Below are 5818 nucleotides of genomic sequence, written 5' to 3'. Positions count from 1 at the left end.
AGTGATCATGGCACTTTCTTCCTCTGTGGTACACAGCAGGACATGCAGATCACACATGGTGTACATCACAGTCTGCTACAAGTTTAGTTTACATTTTTATTCAAATTACTTAAGTTTGTTACAAAAATCTTCCCTATCTCAGTCTGAGCTGCAATATGAGTTTCTTTGCTCTTCAGTGAGCAAGCTTGGAAAATTCTGTGATATTAAGTGATGCACTTTTTAAAATTAAAAAATTGACAAGTGATGAGGTCTTCAGGTAGATGTTTTAATTTGTAGCTGTGCTGAAATGATGAAACAGAAATACTTTTGTCTGCTGTTTTAAAACAGCTGATATTTTCAGTACCAGGATCCATCTTGATTATTTTGACACCAGTGCAATTATCAGTGTAGAAAGCCATTCTGGAAGAAACTATAATCCTCAGCCTTTGCAGATTAGCAGCAGGTTTGACCTTTACCAGGAAGGAATTTTTCTCTTCATGACACTCCCACTGCCACTTGAAGTGCAAAGCAGCTCTAGGCAAGAGCTGAGCTCAGCACTGCTTCTCCTCATTTTCATAGTATTTGGAGAACAGCAACAGCCAGGACCAGATCCTTTAAAAATACACATTTAAAGGAAACAGTTTTCAGGTGCCATGTCCTGATAAAATATTTGATTGCCCAGAAGTAGATGTACTGGCTACTGGCACAAATACCTAAAAGCTTCCCAGTTAACTCATGGACTGGTAGCTCTGTGTCACCCACAGAGCCCTGATTCCCATCCAAGCCTTCTCCTGTAATGCCATGCTGCTCACATGGCTATCTCCTGGCCTAATTAACCAGGAGTCTCAGCTAGGTCTCTGCTGGATTTTAATTACAGAGTTATTAATTCATGGGGAAAAAATTGACAGATGTTTCAGGTTGGTTGTAGCAAATTAAAAGGCAGTTGCTTGGCATAAAATCTCAGAAATGATTAAATAAATGACTCATGGATGTTTAGCTGTTTTCCAGTGAGCAGTGTACACAGCACCATTTAGTACATTGTAGCACTGGGTGACTTCTCAGGGTAAAAATAACAATAGTGACACGTTTTGCTCTGTCTGTTTTTTAAAGGTAAAACATTTTATACATTTGTGTTCTTAATTTGGCTTATAGCTTTTGCTGGGTTGATTTTACTCCTCTTTGCTCTAAACAGAAAATCCACTATTTTCATAAGTTGTTAGTTTAAAAAAAGTTGTGTGATGCTAAGGTAACTGAAGGAACTAGTTGATTGCTCTACAATTGTTACTTAAACTGAGCATATGCATCAAGTAAAAAACTGATTGTCACCTCTTACAAGGGACAGCAAATGTTGCCATAATTTTAGCAATAACTTTAAACACTTGACAAAGCAGCCTAGGAAAACATTAACTCACATCAAATTAATGTATTTAAAATAATAATAATAAAGATATTAAAAATAAATTGCAGCAGGTACATCCCCTGCATCAGGATGGAGCAGGGTGAAATTATTGTTGCTTGCTCCTCTGAAACTTAAGGTAAATATCTCTGAATTTGTGCTCAGAACTGTAAACCTCAAAATATACTTACTGCTTTGGCTCCATCTCCATATTGATGTTTTTGTCAAACAGTTTTCTGCAGTACATTTTACCCAGGGAGCTGGAGCACTGGCATTTGCAAAACCATGCAGCTACATCATTATGTCTAAAAGGTCCAGTTCACACATGGCAGGAATCCCACTGGTACTTCCAAAAGCAGAGAACAGTTTGGGATGCACTGTGTGTGCTCACTCTAACAGACAGCACATGTCCTGTAGGCAAACTGGAAATTTCAGCTTATTTGTACTGGAGTTTCCACCACAGCTATCACTGGGGAACCAATGCACCAATGTCAGCAAGGTAGAAATTTCTTACTGAAGTATTTAATGCAGTAGAAGAGTATAAAGAATTATTTGAACCATTTGTTGTGAAGAGCTGGGAGGAAAAACCTCCAAGAATTTCTTTTCCTACCATGATCAATACGTCAAAGGTCTTCCCATATAAGTAACGTTTCAGTTCCTGATGAGATCTCTCCTGCTGGTGGGAAGCATGAACCTTGTTTCCTGATGTACTACATGCACATTCATTCCTGGAACTGTGTCCACAAGAAATATTTCTGCATGGATTGAAACACAAAGTTAGAAAATGGGCACCGACACCACTGCTCACTTGACCATTTCCTTACCAAGCCTCTACATCCTGTACTTGCATCCCTGCTCCCCAGGTGCCTGGGCTGCAGCCCTGTCTGCAGGGCAGACCTTTCTAGCCTCGCTCATCTCCACTCAATGGCCCCCCAGACAGCTCTGCCTGTATGGATCAGAGATCAGACCATTAGCTCTGAAAAGCTCAGACCTTCCCACACTACTCACTCTGGTGCTCAAACTCTCAGCAATTATAAATGACAGCATCTATTAATTTTAGCCACTTGTATGGTCCCCATTCCTCAGTACCTGAATGCTTTATACTCCTTAATGCGTTGACCTGCCAATTCCATACTTTGGTTATGAAACAGCAATAGAAAGATTAAATGTTTGAGTTATCAGTTTATCCAAAGTCCCTCTTTTAATGCCTAGTTCCAGAGATCTCATGCTTGAAACATGCTCTCAGCTGTGGTTTGACCAGAGACTGGAAAATTCTGCTTGCATGAAGTCTTTTGTCATGCATGACCTGAAGGGCTTGGCCCTGCAGCCACATCTGGCTTCAGGAGCAGTAAGAAACAAGGTGCTCTGCTCTTGATGTAAGCTCTACCAGAAGATGCTCATTGAAAATACATAGAATTATGCCTTCTTTCATAGAATTTGCTTCCTAAAAACCACAGAGAAATGATGTGAGGATGCTGAGTGTGCCTTCTTGGTGCCCAGCCACTGTGGTTTTTATTTTACATTCTACTTACTGAGCCTTGCTCTCCTTACATATCATGTAGGAAGTCTGAGCAGCGTCAGGATTCAAACTTTGTTCAATGCCTGTACATTCTTTTTTCCATCTAGATACAAGGAATCTGCCTAAGGTTACACAAGAGATCTGTAGTAAATTAGGGAATTGAGCCTAAGCCTCTTATATCTTACAGTAGCAGCCTGACTAGCTTTCAGAAGAGCTTCACTACATTACACCAGCTAAGTGTCTGGCTCAGTCACTATTCTGTGGATTACCAAAGGGCAGATTAACTGCAGTCTATTGAATTTTTAAAACATAAAATAAATACCTGCTATAAGTTCTTAACAGGTATTTCCTAGCAACGTTTTGAGGAGTTTCCAACACTGTCTTAATTCTGTATCCGTATATATGCACAGAAATTGACAGTATATGTATGTGCACAGTAGTAGAGCAAAGCCTCATGACATTATTTAAGGTTAATGAAAAGCAATGCCATTCTGACATCCCAGATAAATTATGTTTTCAATTGTTATACATAAATGCACTGAGATATAGTTAGTGCTTTTTCTGCTAGGCAAGAGTAACCTCAGCCCCTTTCAATTTTAAATTCTCTAACCACCCATGGACAATAAGATGCTGTGCATTTACCATCAGCTTTCTTATTTTGTGGGGAGCAAGTGCAGAGGGAGCCTCTCATGCAGTGCCTTGTTACTTACAATTTTTTTTCCTGTGAGTTCATGCATATCCCTCAGCAGAGCCAAACCCGTGTTCAGCTGCATCTGATAATACAACACTCACAGCTCAAGGTCACTAGCTCCAAACTGGTGCTTTTTAACTGGTCTCACCTGAATGATAATAAGCTTCAAGTAGTGCTCAATCTTAGCTTGTGCAGCATCATGTCTTGTGAGCAGGGCACCTGAGCTGCAGTTGGGCTCCTGCTCCTCCAATCACTTGCAGAAAAGATGCAATATTGTGCAATGCTGTGAGCTGGCTTCTGAAGAGAGATGTATGTTTGACTACACACCAGGAAAGTGATCACTCTTTTCTCAGTGTTTCACTTCTTAGTTTTTTAGTAAATCCAATGCCAATGGAATACAGGTATAATAAATAAAATTAATTTGGAAATTAAAAGGGAATTGGTCTCAGAGCCTCTCTACTGCAGACCAAGACCCTTAGGTTTGCATATTGAAGTTATTGTTTAAAACCCAGCTGGACTGCAAAGTGAAAGAGCTAAACCCTATGAGGAAACACTAATGACCTTTGCTGGTGATTCGTTTGCTTTGCCCAAGGACGTTTAACTTCTTGATTCAGTCGGTCATTTTGGGCAATTCACAGTTTGGCAAAGCCCTTTGTAAATTTCCCTTGTTCTTATGAACACTGTTAATATTTAGCTATCAGTCGAGCCAATCTTTATTACCCTTGTAATTTTTTTCAGTTCTTTTATATTTCTAATTAGTGATTGTAAATATACATTCCACAGAATGACTGATTTTATACTTTTAGCCAGAAAATCTTATTGCTTGGCCCTTTGGTTTTTAAAGGAATCTTGTTAGGGGTTTCTTTTTGACTAGGACCACGAGGTTGTCAAACCTTAACAAATAAGAAGTCAGTACTCTTTCTGCGTTTCCCAATAAAAATTTGTTACTTAATGTGTAGTTTATCTAATGCAAAATGCATTATTTCTAGCCAATACACACTTCTGTAGCTGTGGGAAGCCCTGCTCTACCTCCCAGGAGCTACAGTTCAGATGCCCACAAGTTCCTTCTCTGTGGATGGAAGTGTCTTTGGACTATCTTTATCACGAGATTACAGCTTTCCCTCAGGATGAGGCATCACATGAAACTGTGGGATATCCATGAACATGTGGAAAGCTCTCCTACCTTTTGGTATTGTGAATGATTTTCCAAAGATTTCTTTACACTGCTGGCATCCAGGTAAGAACAGCAGACTACTAAATAACATTTTAGGCTGATTGGCAAAACATTAACAACTGTAATCCTATTGAGCAGCACCTCCTCCTTCTCTTTTAGTGCACAGAGAGTAGCACCAAGTATAGAAACATATGACTCACAATAAAAAATGCACAAAAATTACTTACCAGGACTCTGTTAAATCAGAGGCAGAGCAGTGCAGGTTATAACACCATGATGAAGGAGCCAGGACTCTTGGGATCTCACTTCTGGCTTTAATGCTGATTTGCTGTGGTCTTGGGGAAAAGAAAAAAAAAAAAAAAAAGAACTTACTCATCTGAAAAAATGAGGTAAATTCAGTGATCAACCTCACAGGCACTGTGTGAGACTTCAATAATATTTGTGAAACTATACAGTGATCTCTTGGCAAGAAGTGTTTTAGCAGCACAAATGTCAAAGATTGCTTTCAAATCAGACAGGTTTGGGAGAGAGTGAAAAGGATGCACCAGGCTGACACAGCCAGGGCTGTATTTATCTCCACTCTGATGCATCTCTTTTTGTTTCATCTCTTTTATGGCCTATTTCATGGTCTATCTCAATGACTTAGCATTGCCTCGTACTTCTTTTTTTTTTCCCTCCCAAATTTCATGTGTCCTCCTCTGCCCTCACATTTTTTCCTCCCAAACTGCTCATGAATTGCTCTGGCAGAGAAGTGATATGTACTCTTAGGATACGGCTCATGGTTCCCTGGCCATCAGCAACCGCTGTCAGAGCTGGAAACCTTTGGCCAGGAAGGCAACAAGAGTTTCCCTCACACAATCATTAACCTCCTGTACTGCATGTGCTGCAGTTTTGTAGAGTGGAGCCAGGCTGACAATGTGCTCAGCTTGACAAAGCCAGGCATGACATTTGAGTACCCAAATAACTTTGGTCTCATACCTTGAGGAAAACAATCACCCTTTGAAGCAGCTCAGAGTGGAACTGGAGGAGCTGTGGTTTTCCAGATACACCCACTAGGCC

The sequence above is a fragment of the Chaetura pelagica genome, unplaced genomic scaffold (assembly GCF_000747805.2).
Source record: "Chaetura pelagica isolate M959 unplaced genomic scaffold, ChaPel_1.0 scaffold47, whole genome shotgun sequence".
Classification (NCBI taxonomy): Eukaryota; Metazoa; Chordata; class Aves; order Apodiformes; family Apodidae; genus Chaetura; species Chaetura pelagica.
The sequence above is the reverse complement of the archived record's forward strand: the minus strand, read 5'-3'. Positions refer to the sequence as shown.